This window comes from Theropithecus gelada, chromosome 6 (genome assembly GCF_003255815.1).
Source record: "Theropithecus gelada isolate Dixy chromosome 6, Tgel_1.0, whole genome shotgun sequence".
Classification (NCBI taxonomy): domain Eukaryota; kingdom Metazoa; phylum Chordata; class Mammalia; order Primates; family Cercopithecidae; genus Theropithecus; species Theropithecus gelada.
The window spans coordinates 49,526,677-49,543,677 of record NC_037673.1 but is presented as its reverse complement, the minus strand read 5'-3'; the positions used below and the strand labels follow the sequence as shown (position 1 = coordinate 49,543,677).

At 37.9% G+C, this 17,001-nt stretch overlaps 1 pseudogene; it reads left to right on the top strand.

Annotated features, from left to right (window-relative positions):
- Positions 1 to 16,518, top strand: part of LOC112627001 — a 122,002-nt pseudogene extending 105,484 nt beyond the window's left edge.
- The last annotated feature ends 483 nt before the right edge of the window (positions 16,519 to 17,001 follow it).

Here is a 17,001-nt window from a genome sequence, read left to right as displayed (position 1 = left end):
GACACAGTTTGATCAGATAGTTTATGCTAACACTGTGGTTTATGTCAAGCACCTGTTTTTGCTCTGCAGGACTGGAGTCTGAGTAGCTAAGGTGCTTATGTGACTACATGCCTACATCACTGACCCCCAATAAACACCTTGGGCATAAGACTCAAGTGAGCTTTCATGACTGACAACACCTCACATATGTCATTACACATTATTGTTGGCATAATTAAACAGGTTTGTGTAACTCCACTGGGAAAAGACACATAGAAGTGTGTACCTGGTACCTCCTGGACTTCAACCTATGTGCCTTTTTCTCTTACTGCTTTTATTCTGTATTCTTTTGCTGTATTAAACTCTAACCAAAAGTATAGTGGATTTTCTGAGTCCTGTAAATACTTCAAGTAAATCACCAAGGCTGAGGATGCTCTTGGGGACCCCTGACATACGTATGTATTTCTCTTTTCTAAACGTTCAATTTTAACCAATTTCTAGTCTATTTTCACCTTTTCCTATTACTATAGACATCTTATTATTTCTCTATTTTATTCCTTTCTTTCTTACAATATTCTAAATTTACTTAGAGCTTCTCTCTGATTAAAAAGAATACTTTTTGTCCTTTGTGTACAAAATTTGCTTCTTGTTGAGTCTACTGTTTCTCTCCCATGGTTACCCTGTATTCAGCCATTTGGTAGCAACTACAACTTCAGCTCGTGTTGACCCATGAGTACTGGTACTCAGGGCTAAAGAATGGATTAAATTTGCTTATAGTAGACCTCCATGAGTTTCTCTGATTCCAGGCTAGTTTTCATAATAAATTTTTGCTTGGGGTAAATTAGATTTTAAACTCACACAGAGAATAGGATTGGGCACCTGATATATTTTGTTAAATCCTTTTCCCTTTCTTACTGCTCTGAATTTTGGTAAGTATTCTTACTACTTTGCCAGGCTAGTGGGTAGCATTTTTTTCTAAAAGTTTTTTAAAACTTTGTTTCATGGGTTTAGTGAAAGATGGGAAAGAGTGTGTAAGAGCATGTTACCTCCTTCCATGCTTAAGTAGACTGTTCTTTGTTAAAGGTACTAAAATAACTCTGTTATAAGCCATTTTTATCTTAGGTCCAATTGTCCTGAACACCAGGGGACATTTAATTGTATTAGGAGTCCAGTATGTTTTAAAATCAATTTTTGTGATTTGCTTTACATTTTTCTATACTATCTGAGTGACATTTTATTTTAGTGTCAATTTTCCTCTCTTTTAATTACCTGTTTAAAAGTTAATATGTGTGTGTGTGTGTGTGTGTGTGTGTGTGTGTAGTTTGTAGAATTTGGAAAGCCAAAGTGTTCAAGATGACACTAATATATTATTTTTGGTGGACTCACTCTGAATGTCATTTTGTTTATCTCAGTTTCTTCTAAACCCAGGCCCAAATCTTATTTTTATAAGAATTTTTTTATTTGTAGTTCAGTTAGGAATATAAAAAGAGCACCGTGTACTGACTTCCCAAGAATTTGTATGTCTAATCCTTCAAGAATGTGAATAGTTAATTATAAATGTGGTCAAAGATCAGAAGTATGGAAGTGATAGGCTATTATAAAAATGAAAGAATATTAGTTGAAAAAAGAATGCAGAAATTGACAAAATGTTTAATAATTTCTTTACATCAGTTACTGTGGGAGATGACTGAAGGGTGAACAGAGAGACAATAGATTGCCCAGGAAAAGCTATCAAACATTCTTACAGAGCAAGTAAGCAAGATTGATTATGAAGTCAGAATGTCTGAACATTGCAAAAACTCTAGGGAATGGCACAGCTTCAGGTTTTTAACTTAAGTGATCAAACAACAGAAGCAAAACTTTAGAGATAAAACTGCAGTTTCATGAAGAAGAAAAATACAGATCAAACGAATGAATGTTTATTTTTGCTAAGATTTAGGAAGCAGAATACTATTTAGATTCACATTTAGTATGGGAAATAGCTATATTTTAGAATATTTTTCTATAAACACACCATTTTTCCAGTTCTTTTAGCCTTTTTATGGGATATAGCAGTTGTCTTATTACCTCTCATTTTGACATGCAAAAATAAAGGAAGGAATACTAACAAGATACCAATAATCTTACGATGTTACCCTGATGTGTTTATTTTTCTACTTGAAAGGGTAGATGTCAGTTCCAAGTTTGTGCATGTGGCATGTGTGTGTATCTGGAGTGTGTGTGTGTGTGTAATAATCTATAAAAAAGACGTAACTCATATCTTGTCTAGTTTATGAAATGCTATGCCTTATTATCTCACTAAGCCCAATAGTTTTGTTGATTAGGTCTTTAAAAATAAACGTGGTATGAAATTAATAGGACTATAAGGGACAAGGGAGATGCTAACTTTAAAAAATGAAAAGTAAAAAAAAAAAAAAAAAAATGAATAAGCATGTGAATCCTTCACCTGCAACCAAGGTATCCAGGTTCTCTCATCAAAATTGACCAGAAGGCTGTTGTGACTCATGGAGAGAAGGAAGGACAGTGTGGTGTGGCTGCCCACTTGAGAGCCACATGGGGAAGGGGAATCCCCTGCTCCCAGCCAAGGAAGGCAGTGAGTGAGCCTGCTACCCAGCCAGGGAAGCTGTGCTTTTTCCACGAAACTGTGCAACCCATGGATCGGAAGATCCCACTCGCGAACCCACACCACCTGGGCCTAGCATCCCAACTCTGGAATGCACAGACTCTGAGAGCCTCTCAGCTGGAATCTGCTGAAGCTTACTGAATTCCCGAGGGGAGGGGCGACCAGCACCCAGCTGTGGCTGCTTGCTGTCTAAGCCATTTGAGCTCCTTGGGAGAGAGGCAACAGCCAGCACTGGGATTGGCAACTGCCTAACATGCTAAGCCCCCTGGGTGGGGGAAGGGGAGTGTCCATTTCTATAGCTCCAGGTTGTACTTTTTCCTTGCTGGAGCCAGGGAGGCTGGACAGCTTGGATCCTAAGACTTGTCCCCACAGCCCAACACACTGGCTGTGGCAGTATTCAGCCAGAGTGCCTCTTCAGGCCTAAATCTGACCCATCCTTCCTCATTGGGCAGGGCTTCCCTGCAGGATCTCCAATAACTCCAGCCAGAGTCTCAGGGACAGAATTTGGATTTCTCTGGGCCTGAACCCCTAGAGGGAGTGGTGGCCGCAGTCTCTGTGGACAAACAGGCTTAGCCTCTCCTCCTAGTAGTTCTGAGGAATCTGGGAAGCCCAGATGAGTGGGTTTTCCCCCAGCGAAACACACTCGCTCCACCAAGGGACAACGTGCTTCGTTAAATGGGTCCTGCTCCCCATGCGACCAAACTGGGTGAGACACTCCAATAGCGATTGCCAGGCACCTTATACAGGAGCAATCCTACAGGCATCAGGTTGGTGTCCCTCAAGGTTAGAGGTCCCAGAAGAAGGAGCAGGCACCCATCTTTGTTGTTTTCGAGACTCCTTGAGGGACATCTCTAGGCACTGGAGTGAATCAAATGAATAATTCCTGAAGGGAAGCCCCAGCAAACTGCAGCAGCCCTACAGAAGAGGGACTCACTGCAGCAGCCCTACAGAAGAGGGACCTGACTATTGAAAGAAAAACAAGCAGAAAGCAACCACAGCATCAACCACAACAGCAAAAAAGGCCCCCACAAAAACCCCATCCAAGGGTCAGCAGCCTCAAAGACCAAACTAGACAAACTCATGAAGATGAGAAAGAATCAACAAAAAAGTGCTGAAAACCCAAAAGGCCAGAGTGCCTCTTCTCCTCCAAATGATTACAATGTCTCTCCATCAAGGGCACAGAACTGGACGGAGGATCAGATGGATGAACCGACAGAAGTATTCTTCAGAAGATGGGTAATAACAAACTAAAGTGAGCTAAAGGAGCATGTTCTAACTCAGTGCAAAGAAGCTAAGAACCTTGATAAAAAATTAGAGGAATTGCTAACTAGAATAACCAGTTTATGGAGGAACATAAATGACCTGATGGAGTTGAAAAACACAGCTTGAGAACTTTGTGAAGAATACACAAGTATCAACAGCTGAATCGACCAAGTGGAAGAAAGGATATCAGAGTTTGAAGACCATCTTACTGAAATAAGATGTGCAGACAAGAATGGAGAAAAAGGAATGAAAAGGAGTGAACAAAGCCTCCAAGAAATGTGGGACTTCATAAAAAGACTGAACCTGTGATTGACTGCAGTATCAGAAGGATATGAGGAGAAAGGAAACAAGCTGGAAAACACACTTCAGAATATTATCCAGGAGAACCTCAGCAACCTAGCAAGATAGGCCAACATGCAAATTCAGGAAATACAGAGAACACCATTAAAATACTCCATAAGAAGATCAACCCCAGGACATATAATCATCAGATTCTCCAAGGTTAAAATTAAGGAAAAATTGTTAAGGGCAACCAGAGAGAAAAGCCAGGTCACCTATAAAGGAAAGCCCATCAGACTAACAGCAGACCTCTCAGGAGAAACTCTACAAGCCAGAAGAGACTGGGGGCCAATATTCAACATTCTTAAATAAAAGAATTTTCAACCCAGAATTTTTTATTCAGCCAAACTAAGCTTCATAAATGAAGGTGAAAGAAAACCCTTTCCAGACAAGCAAGTTCTAAGGGATTTCATCACCACCAGGCCTGCCCTGCAAGAGCTCCTGAAAGAAGCACTACATAAGAAAAGGAAAATCTGGTAACAGCCACTGCAAAAACACACCAAACTATAAAGACCAATGACACTATGAAGAAACTGCATCAACTAGTGTGCAAAATAACCAAGTAGCATAATGATGACAGGATCAAATTCACACATAACAATACTAACCTTAAATGTAAATGGGCTAAGTGCCCCAATTAAAAGACTGTCAAATTGGGTAAGGAGTCAACCCATTGGTTTGCTGTATTTAGGAGACTCATCTTACACAGGCCCAAAATAAAGTGACGGAGGAATATTTACCAAGCAAATTGAAAGAAGAAGAAGAAAAAAAAGCAGGGATTGCAATCCTAGTCTCTGATAAAACAGACTTGAAACCAACAAAGTTAAAAAAAAGACATAGAAAGGCATTACATAATGATAAAGAGAACAATTAAACAGGAAGAGCTAAGTATTCTAAATATATATGCACCCAATACAGGAGCACCCAGATTCATAATACAAGTTTTTGGAGACCTACAAAGAAACTTAGATTCCCACACAGTAACAGTGGGAGACTTTAACACCCCACTGTCAGTATTAGACAGATCAGTGAGACAGAAAATTAACAAGGATATTCAGGACTTGAACTCAGCTACAGATCAAGTGGAACTAGTAGACGTCTACAGAGCTCTCCATCCCAAATCAACGGAGTATAAATTCTTCTCAGTGCCACATGGCACTTATTCTAAAAGTCACCACATAATTGGAAGTCAAACACTCCTAAGCAAATGCAAAAGAAAGGAAATCATAACAGTCTCTCAGACAACAGTGCAATCGAATTAGAACTCGGGATTAAGAAACTCAGTCAAAACCACACAATTTCATGGAAATTGAATAATCTGCTCCTGAATGACTCCTGGGTAAATAATAAAATTAAGGCAGAAATCAAGAAGTTCTTTGAAACCAATGAGAACAAAGAGATAACATACCATAATCTCTGGGAAATGGCTAAAGTAGTGTTAAGAGGGAAATTTGTAGCACTAAATGCCCATATCAGAAAGCTACAAAGATCTCAAATCAACACCCTAACATCACAATTAAAAGAAGTAGAGAAGCAAGAGCAAAATAATCCACAAGCTAGCAGAAGACAAGAAATAACTAAGATCAGAGAAGAATTGAAGGAGGCAAAGACACGAAAAACCCTCCAAAACATCAATGAATGCAGGAGTTGTTTTTTTTTTTTTTTAAATTATCAAAATAGCTAGACTGCTAGCTAGACTAATGAAGAATAGAGAGACAAGAATCAAATAGACAAAATAAAAAATGACGTCAGTGGATATCACCACTGACCCCACAGAAATAAAAACTACCATCAGAGAATACTATAATCACCACTATGTAAATAAACTAGAAAATCTAGAAGAAATAGATAAATCCCTGGACTCATACACCTGCCCAAGACTAAACCAGGAAGAAGTCAAATCCCTTACTAGACCAATAACAAGCTCTGAAATTGAGGCAGTAATTAATAGCCTACTAACCAAAAAAAAAAAAGCCCATGATCAGACAGATTCACAGGTGAATTCTACCAAAAATACAAAGAGGAGCTGGTACCATTCCTTCTGAAAGTATTGCAAACAATTGAAAAGGAAGGATTCCTCACTCATTTTATGAAGCCAGCATCATCCAGATACCAAAACTGGGAAGAAACACAACAAAAAACTTCAGGCCAGTACCCCGATGAATATTGATGCAATAAATACTGCTCAATAAAATGCTGGCAAACTGAATCCAGCAGCACATCAAAAAGCCTATCCACCAAGATCAAGTTGGCTTCATCCCTGAGGTGCAAGGCTGGTTCAACATACACAAATCAATAAATGTAATCCATCACATACACAGAACCAAAGACAAAAACCACATGATTGTCTCAATAGATGCAGAAAAGGCCTTTGATAAAATTCAACATTGCTTCATGTTAAAAACTCTCATTAAACTAGGTATTGATGGAACATATCCCAAAATAATAAGAGCTATTTATGACAAACCCACAGCCAATATCATACTGAATGGGCAAAAGCTGGAAGCATTCCCTTTGAAAACTGGTACAAGAAAAGGATGCCCTGTCTCACCACTCCTCTTTAACATAGTATTGTAAATTCTGGCCAGGACAATCAGTCAAAGAAAGAAATAAAGTGTATTCAAATAGGAAGAGAAGAAGTCAAGTTGTTTCTGTTTGCTGATGACATGATTTTATATTTAGAAAATGCCATCATCTCAGCCCCCAAACTTCTTGAACTGAAAAGCAACTTCAGTAAAGTCTCAGAATACAAAATCAATGTGTAAAAATTACCAGCATTCCTTTACACCAACAATCAGCAAGCAGAGAGTCGAATCATCCCATTCACAATGCTACAAAGGGAATAAAATACCTAGGAAGACAGCTAACAAGGGATATGAAGGACCTCTTCAAGGAGAACTACAAACCACTGCTCAAGAACATAAGAAAGGACACAAACAAATGGAAAAAAATTCCATGTTCATGGATAGGAAGAATCAATATCATGAAAATGGCCATACTGCCCAAAGTAATTTATAGATTCGATGTCATTATCATCAAACTACCGTTGACTTTCTTAGGAGAATTAGAAAAAACTACTTTAAATTTCATATGGAACCAAAGGAGATCTTATATAGGCAAGACAATCCTAAGCAAAAAGAACAAAGCTGGATGCAGCATGCTACCTGATTTCAAACTATACACAAGGCTGCAGTAACCAAAACAGCATGGTACTGGTAACAAAACAGACATATAGACCAAGGGAGCAGAACAGAAACCTCGGACACAACACCACACACCTACAACCATCTGATCTTCAACAAACCTAACAAAAACAAGCAACGGGGAGAGGATCTCCTATTCAGTCAATGGTGCTGGGAAAACTGGCTAGCCATATGCAGACAACAGAAACTGGACCCCTTTCTTATACCTTATACAAACAATTAATTCAAGATGGATTAAAGACTTAAACGTAAAGCCCCAAACCATAAGCAACCTAGAAGAAAATCTAGGACATTCAGGATATAGGCATGGGCAAAGACTTGATAACAAAAATGCCAAAATTGATTGCAACAAAAGTCAAAATTGACAAATGGGATCTAATTAAACTAACGAACTTCTGCACAGCAAAAGAAACTATCATCAGAATGGACAGGCAACCTACTGAACAGGAGAAAATTTTGCAATCTACCCGTCTGACACAGGTTTAATATCCAGAATTTATAAGGAAGTGAAACAAATTTACAAGAAAAAAAAAAAAAACATCAAAAATTGGGCAAAGGATATAAACAGGCATGTCTCAAAAGAAAACATTTACATGCCCAACAAACATATGGAAAAAAGTTCAACATCACTGATCATCAGAAAAGTGCAAATCAAAACCGCAATGATATACCATCTCACACCAGTCAGAATAGCGATTATTAAAAAGTCAGGAAATAATAGATGCTGGCAAGGCTATGGAGAAATAGGAACACTTTTACACTGTTGGTGGGAGTGTAAATTAGTTCAACTATTGTGGAAGACAGCATGGTGATTCCTCAAGAATCTAGAACCAGAAATACCATTTGACCCATCAATCCCATTACTGGGTATATACCCAAAGGATTATAAATCATTCTGCTATAAAGACACATGCACGTATATGTTTACTGCAGCACTATTTACAATAGCAAAGACATGGAACCAACCCAAATGCCCATCAATGATAGACTGGATAAAGAAAATGTGGTACATATACACCATAGAATACTATGCAGCCATAAAAAGCAATGAGACTATGTCCTCTGCAGGAACATGGATGAAGCTGGAAATCATCCTCAGCAAACTAACACAGGAACAACAAACAGTAAACCAAACACCACATGTTTTCACTCATAAGTGGGAGTTGAAGATTGAGAACACATGGGCACAGAGAGGGAACAACACATGCCAGGGCCTGTTAATGGGTGGGGGTTGAGGGGAGGGAACTTAGAAGATGGGTCAATAGGTGCAGCAAACCACCATGGCACACATACATCTATGTAACAAACCTGCACTTTCTGCACATGTATCCCATTTTTTGTTTTTTTGAAGAAATGAAAAAGTCCCTATAATCAATCTCTCTTGCTGTGTTTCTCTCTAGATATCTATTACCTTCTTTTATTGCCCCAAATCTTTCCCTCAATATTTTCCCCACATTGACCAACATCTGGATTTTGTTTCTATCTGTCCTGCCTTTTTCATATTAACAGATTTCCAAGTTCCTATCCTCTCTCACATTCTGCAGTTTACGTGATTCCTTCATAAGACTCTTACCGGCTCCTAATTTAAGTGTGTAGCTCCAGGGAGGTTTTATCTTATTCTGTTCATATCTCCCTCTATTTATAGTATTGCAGACAGTCTAACTGAACTTTGACTTTTGTGCTTACTCACATACGCACATCCAGTAGTAGAGTCTCTAATTTCTGTAATTTCCATAAGGGTCCCTTCACCCCTGGAAAAAATTTCTTTGATATAAAATTGTGTTAAAAAATAATAGAAGATATCTGAGTGGATCACAAGAATCTACACATGTGATAAAACTGCATTGAACTAAATACACATACACAAATGAGTGCATGTAAAACTAAGGTGTATTGATTGTATCAGTGTAAAATTGCTGGTTGGAAATTTTACAGTGTTGGGGAGACTGAGTAAATGTTCAGTGGAATTTCTGACAGATTTTTCTTATAATTGTATATGAGTCTACAATTATTTCAAAATAATTTTTTTTTTTTTAAAAAGATATGGTGGAAACACAATTGAGTGTTTTGGGCTTCACTTTGTATCTTTTACTGAGTTAGCAATCTCAGACAAGATCACAGATAATTATCTAGTACTTTCCGCCGACCATCCCCTACCCCAACCAGTTTTCTAGGACAGAAAATTAAATGTTATAGGCATCAGGATCCTTCAATTAAGGCCATTTCTAAATCTAAATTATTTTTCTGTCAACAGTCATTCACTGTCAGTCAATAAATAGTTGTCGAGCACCTATCGTAAATTAGGCACTCTTATAGGCACTAGAGTTACAAACAATGTATTTGCTCCTGGCTTTAATGAATGTATTTTCTGAATAAAAAGCATTTGTGGTATGCTAAGATCAACTGGATTTATAATTTCAATTTGTTAATATTTGCAGGCTGCTTCATCGATACTTTCTCATTTTATGCTATGATGCATCTAAGTGAACTCTGATCCCTTCAAACAGAATCATTGCTTTCAGATGAAGAAACCTCAAGACTAAATATAAGCATCAAAATCTACAAAGATTTTAGAAGGTGAAGAAACATGGAAAGATCTCTGGTGATGGAGCCAGCACTGCTGAACCATGAAAAGTCTTACATGTGAAGAAGCCTGTGAAAACAAGGTGACTAACCTCATCAAATGGAGTGGAGATGTTGTGGCAAAGCTGCCTGGGTAATCCGCAACTCACAAGAGATAGAATTTCCCTAAGTTCTTAAGAGGTTACAGACTCTATTTCTATCCTTAAATACACTCATTATTTTATCCCTGGATATACTCAATTATAGTTTAAACTTAAATTGAATAAAAGATGATGTGAATGATTCTATTTTATTTCAGGAGTGTGCCCAGGGGAATAACAAGGAAGAAAAATGTCAGAAGAATTAGTTTCTCTCTAATTGAACAAATGTATTTATATTTCCTTGTTGATAGACATAGATCCTGAATGAGAAACTGAAACTTAAGAAGTTACAGTTAAGACTCCACTTGTGACAATGACTACCAATGCTCTTTGGTATTAAGTTTTCCAATTCAACACAGGAAATGAGTTGGAATTTGTTTTGCAGTTTTTTTTTTTTTTTCAGCCTCTGTTTCGTAGAGTATTGTTTCCTATAATCAAGAAGACTGATCTGTAGAAACACAATGATAACATTACTAACTTGGCCAGTCATTGGCTCATTAAAAATGTTTGTATGCTTGAATGGGCAAGAAATTACATTTGAAAATTACAAAAAAAAACAAAAAAACAAAAAAAAAACACCATAGGTATGAGATTAGAGGTGACTTTTAACTTTCATGTTCTTCATCTTCCATTCTTGCCACAAAAAGACTGCAGGTTCCTTCTTCACACTCAATGTGTCTCATGGGTCAGAGAATCTGTGTGGTCACACTCTAACTGGCACAGCCACTGTTCTTTGACCCCTTAAATGCTCTTACCCTTCCACTCAGTCATCTGTTTGGCCCCATTTCCTTCGTATTCTATGCAGAATTACATGTGCAATTAGGGTTTTGTTTTCATTATTACTGTTATTATTATAATCACTATTTGCCAATTCTATTGATTACTCTTTCCATTTGTTTTTCAATAAAACTCTCTCTATAGACCAACAACAATGCCTCAATCTTTTAATCTACCAAAAAAAAACCAAAAACCAAAACAAAAACAAAAACAACCTCAACTCCATCAGCAATTGGATCAATAATACTAGGAATTCACAATTTTCAGTCTCAGTGATTTCCCCCAACATTAAACTCCTTTTTATTTTGATTGTCCATTACTTCATAACTTTTGAAATACTCTTTCGATTAGTCTAATGTAATTTGGCCAAGATTGTGACTCTCAAGACTGAAATTTTTTGAAATATGGACATGGGGAGTCCCCACATTTTGCTAGACTACATCTTGGAGGGTGCTTGGAAAGCAGAAATGGTGAGAAATAGTTTTATTTTCTGATTGCAAAAGCCACTTTGCAACTTGTGGTTATCCTATTCTATCACCAAGCTCCTGCCTGTATTTACAGTGGGCTTTGAAGAATCAGCTGCTGAAAGTGATAAATCAGCAGCTGAAAATGATGAATGCGAGACTGATTAGAACTCAAAGTGAAATATAGGTGCTTGTCAACAATGTTAGATTGGTAACTAGAGGTGGCAAAGAGTGGTGACTATTGGCAAAATGTATGAATATATGTATTATAGTAGCAATTACACTTGCTTATTTGAATGTTTTTGAAGTCCTCTTATTTATAGAACATTCTGGTTTTTTTATTTTGAGGAGCACTGCTAACAATAAATCAGAACCAACATTTATTGAGTGTTGATTATTATATCCCAAGTCCAGTACTAAACTGTGGAGCATTAAGCTATGAAATGCCTAGTTGTGATTTCCAAGCACCACTTATGGCAAATTATGATCTGCTTTTCATATTAGTGCACTATCTCTAGATGTAACAGGTATTCTGGATTTTAAAACCTATTTATAATGTTTGTTTCTAATGCGGTTTATGCTTACTCAAATGGAATATTTTTCAGCTTTCTGAGTGGTACTTACACACCTGTTGTTCATGGATCTTTCCACTTTGATTTTGATATATTCAAGTTGCCAGCGTTCCCTGGTTACTAGTCCATGTAATGGTCTGATCATTTGTATGTAAACATTTATATGAGATGGAAAAGTTGAAGTAATTTAAATTTAGTCCATTATGTTATTCCAGTGTGAGTTGTGTGTCACTACACGATTTCAACGCAAGGTTATTCATTGGTTTACCTTCTGCCTTTTTATGGCTTCCAGGCATGTTTAATATCTGTGATTAACTGAATTTTTCAGGTTAACATCTGCATTTAATCACAAGTTATTACCCATTTCCTAGACTGGTCAGTGTAACATTTCAATCACTCCTTCCTTCTTTCTCCACCCATGTAGTAAAAGATTCAAAATCAGTTATACTTTCTCTCTTTCACAGCCATCGAGCTGCACTTAAATAATATTCAAGAAAGTTATATTTCTTTTGAAGTGGTCACAGGAAGCATATGCTTAGTGTATATAAACAGAAAGAGAGTTGATGCACTGATTTGGTTGATTTACAGAGCTCTTGTATCTACATATAAACATTTTGCCTCAGGGAGAAATGAAAGGCTCTATTGGACTCCAAAAGCCACGTAGCTCCTGTGTAACAGCACTGAGATTCAAAGAGCAAGGCTTTGAATTTCACATTCCTCGGTTTTTTTTTTTTTTTTTTTTTTTTTTTTCAGTCTAGCTCAACAAACTTCTGAGAGGTCCCTGTTTTAGCTTCAACACTCCTTGTCTCATTTTCCAAACTCTTTAATTTTTCAAAGTCATTTGATCATGGAGAATAAAACCTTAAGGATTAGCCATACTTCCGTCTTTTTTCCTACTGAACAGAATCATTCAAACCAATTCTTCCATTTTCTCTGAGCTATCCATAAGCCTATCATAAATGACTCAATTTAAGAAGGAAAAATAATATGAAATCAGAAGAACTAAATGTGTGGTAATGTCTCGCCACTATATTTTTGGCAAACCTTGACCTAATTCAGGTCAAAATTAGCATTTCTTCCCAAAATGAGTATTTTGTTGGTGTGGGTGGGAGGGGGGTAGGAATAAGCAGCTATGTTGGGCTTTTAATTGATTGAGAACTAAGATGTGAGCAATATTCTCTGTGTTTTCTTCAAGTATGGGGCATACAGGACTATGACTAAAAATTATGAAGAGAATCTAATACATTAAAGTTAATTAGATATTCTAATCAAATATATCTTAAGACTAAGTTGTTCTGACACATTTAGTGATCACTATGATTATTGTTCTAGGAAGTTTTTAGGCACAATATATGTAAGTGCTCACATAATTATTGCAATTAATTTCCCCTTATGTGTAGTCAAAAAAACCCTTTATTATTTTCCTTAATTCATTTAAAAGCAACAGAAATCATTGTGTGCCCACTAGATGCAAGATCTTAATTGCCCTGAAGTCAGAAGTAGCATCTTGTTCGTAATTTTATCACCAATGTCAAATGCATTGATTGATGATTAGTAGGTACTTAAAGGTCATACAAAAATGAATAATATATGGAGACTGCAATAAAGAATATTTAAAATTTCTAGGTTCTCAATTTGTAAAATCATATTTAATGAGGCATTTTTTTTATATCAGTTCAATATTCATCATTTTCATTCCCACATGGAAATGTAAGAAAACAAAAAAGGGTCTAGACTAAATTTTTTGTATCACTACTCTGTTTTCACCCCAGCTTCCATCTTCCATGACTTAGATGTTCTAACTGGTTCAATGAACTATTCTCTGTCTTTCAAGGTTCAAGTGGCTACTAATGCTCTTTGGAAAGAATATCAGCATTCACTATGGGAGGGGCCAGAGGTGGGATCTTGGAGTGCTAGTGGGGATTAATTTTGCATCGAGGCCATCTGAAGTCTTGAAGCACAGGAAGGATGGGGAATTGGGGCTGGGAATTTACTATGATTTGGTGAAGGAATAGGATATGACCTGTGGGTTACATGGGTGTGAGACACAAAAGCATAGTTCTCCAGAGGCAGAATCTAAGTCCTTGAAGTCGAAGTCTGTGTGTCACAGAAGCAGGAAACCTTCAGGGCAGAAAAAGCCAATGATGGTTCTTTCTGGCTGTGACCATTTGGTCACTTGAAACCAGTTAAACCAGGTTCATATGCACTGTTGAACTTAGGGCAAGATTTCTGTGTCCACGAAATTATTCTTTTTTCATTCACTACTTCCCAATGAGCCCAAATACAGCCTCAGAATGTTTGTTAACATAGGACTTCAGGAGGCGGCAAATACCAACAAAGTCAGGTTAAGGTTTTAGAAATCAAACCAGTTCTTGTCCTAGTAATAAAGCAATTTCAGGGGGAATGGGGAACACTTCTTGGTCCTACTTTGACTTCCTCCTTGCCTTTCCCCAATAAAAATTCCCCTATCCAATGTCTCTACTGATGTGTGATATTATCTTTGTCAGACAACACAACCATCCCTTCAACAATCAGAAGACATAGATTGATGCTTACACAGCCTTTCCAGCTTTCTTCCTAGTTGTTTCCTCTTCACGTACTTTCTCTGTTGTCCCCTCATGCCCATGCTTCCTCTAGGACACTTACCAGAAAAGAACTCCTCTCCAAACTGTTACCCACATAGTCTGTCTTCTGAGCTTTCTGGATCTATTAAAGTGTGGTCTAGGCCTGCAGCATCCACATATTAACCTGCGACTTTCTTTTCAATCAATAGCAATAGGGCTTCTAACCCCTCTGTACTCCACTGCTGCAGCTGCTCTTTCCCTTTATTAACAGTGGTCCAGGAATAACAATGAAATACAGACATATTACCATTTAATCACTTAAGAAACAACTCCAGGAGATAAATGCTAATAATTGGCTCTAAAGAGATTAAGTAATTTGTAGAAGGACACACTTAGGGTAAGCGAAAGAGTGAGGAATTAATTCTGATCTAATCCTAACTCCTTAACTGCCTTGACAGACCACCTTCATGTTGACTTTTATTTCGGTCTTTATATTCCTCAATCCAATACTGTCTAAAGGAACTTTCTGCCAAAATAAGTTTGTTCTATAGCTGCACTATTTTTATACACAACCCCCTTGCCTCTTCTGGGTATTAAGCACTTACAATGTGGCTAAGGCAACTGAGGAAATACATTTTAAATTTATTCTGATTTAAATTGAAACAGGCACGCATAGCCATTGGCTACTGTATTGGACCACACATCTTCAATACCTCAGCGTCCTTAGATCTTGTCAACAGCACCTTCATGCTGACACTTTGTTTGCCGTTGGTTGAATGTTCATGATCTCATGATTGTTTTCCTGTTTTCTCCTCCTTTTCTGATGTTCTTTTCTTCCTCCAGTTTCTTACATATAAATTGTTCCCAGGTTTCTTTTGTACATTTCCTACATTTTATTCCTGGGCATTAACACTCTTTCCGATGTCTTTAAATATCTTTGTATGAAAGGCCAAGATCTTTTCCTGACAAAAAAATAGAGGTAATGTTCTTCCCAAAGCTCTTCTTCATATTTTCCCTGTTTCTCTTAATGGCATGGCGATTCTTTCAGTTCCTCAGATTCACAACTTCTAATTCTTCTTGTGTGCATATGCCTTTTGTTTGGCTCTGTGAAATCTTTTGCCAAGTTTCAAGGATCCTATCCTCCAAATGTCCCATGTGTGTTCCTATCTCTTTGCTTTCCCAGCTGCAACCCCATTTTTTTTTGTGTTTTCCCCCTAAGAGAAACCGATTTAATGCTTCTATTCTCAGCATTTCACAGCATGCAGGACTCAAATGTATACAACAGAAGAAAAAAAACAACAATTTTTTGAAGAGCCTTTAATATTTTGATGTCTATTGATCTTAGAACTTTAAATCTCAACAAAGAAGTATTGCGGATCTCCATAACTTATACAGAATTATCTGAATTCTATAAACTTCTCTGAACAGAACGGTTACATGTCAAGAATCCGGGAAGCCTAGAAGATGCCTTAACAGTTTTGAGGTTTTATTAAAGCCACTTTTTAAAAATTATTATTATTATATTAAACAAATGCTCTCTGAGAATCAAAGACTTTTGTTTGTTTGTTTGTTTTTTGTTTTGAGGTGGAGTCTTGCTCTGTCGCCCAGGCTGGCAGCCTCCGCTTCCCTTTTGCAGATTCGGAAGCAGAGCCTGGGGAAGGTCACATGACTTGCCCATCACTTGATCAGCTTGGGGCCAGCTGGGGCCAGACGGGGTCTCCGGGCTGCAAGTCCTTTCCAATCCTATCCCTGCTGCCCTCTGTGACAGTTTCTGCCGATTCAGCATCAACAGTTTGTCCCGCAGCTGCCGTGCACACAAACCTCAGCCATCAGATGTTCCCTGAAGCACAGAGTCCCGTTCTCAGAAGCCAACCAAGCTGCCCTTCTGGGCAGTGCTCTCTCACTTCGCGGCCAGGACATGGGCTGTGACTCTCCTCCTTCCTGTGGAGCATCTTCAGCTGATCCACGTCGTGCACGGTGCTGCAGGCGGGGCAGCAATCTATGCTTGTGACATGAGAGTCTTGGCACACGTGAGGTAGGTAGGGTCAACACTCACACCAGCCCTCCAAGCCTGGGAGGCACTCCTCCTCGACTAGGCAGACAAGAATTTGGGCTGTCTCTGCAGTCCTGCAGGAGCAATCCGCTTCCTTCAGAGGGTCTGTGGATTCTCTCGGCTTTCCTGGTATATTCCTGCAGCAGTTCTGGAGCAAAAGTTCATAATGCAAGTGAGTCTCCAATCTAGTCTTGCCTCCTATCCGCCATGTTTCCCTCGGGAACTCTCCAACCCCATTTCTAAGATTCAAATATCAAGTCCTTTGGAATAGTTTGAATAATTATAAAAATTAAATAATTAAATATAGAATAACTATTAACAATAATTATGATTAATTGTAATAATTATTTAAATAGCCTCTCTGTTCCCAGCCTTCACTGATTCTGTTTATCCTAACTACTGCTCTCAAATTAACCACGTTGAAGCTTAGCTCTGAATATT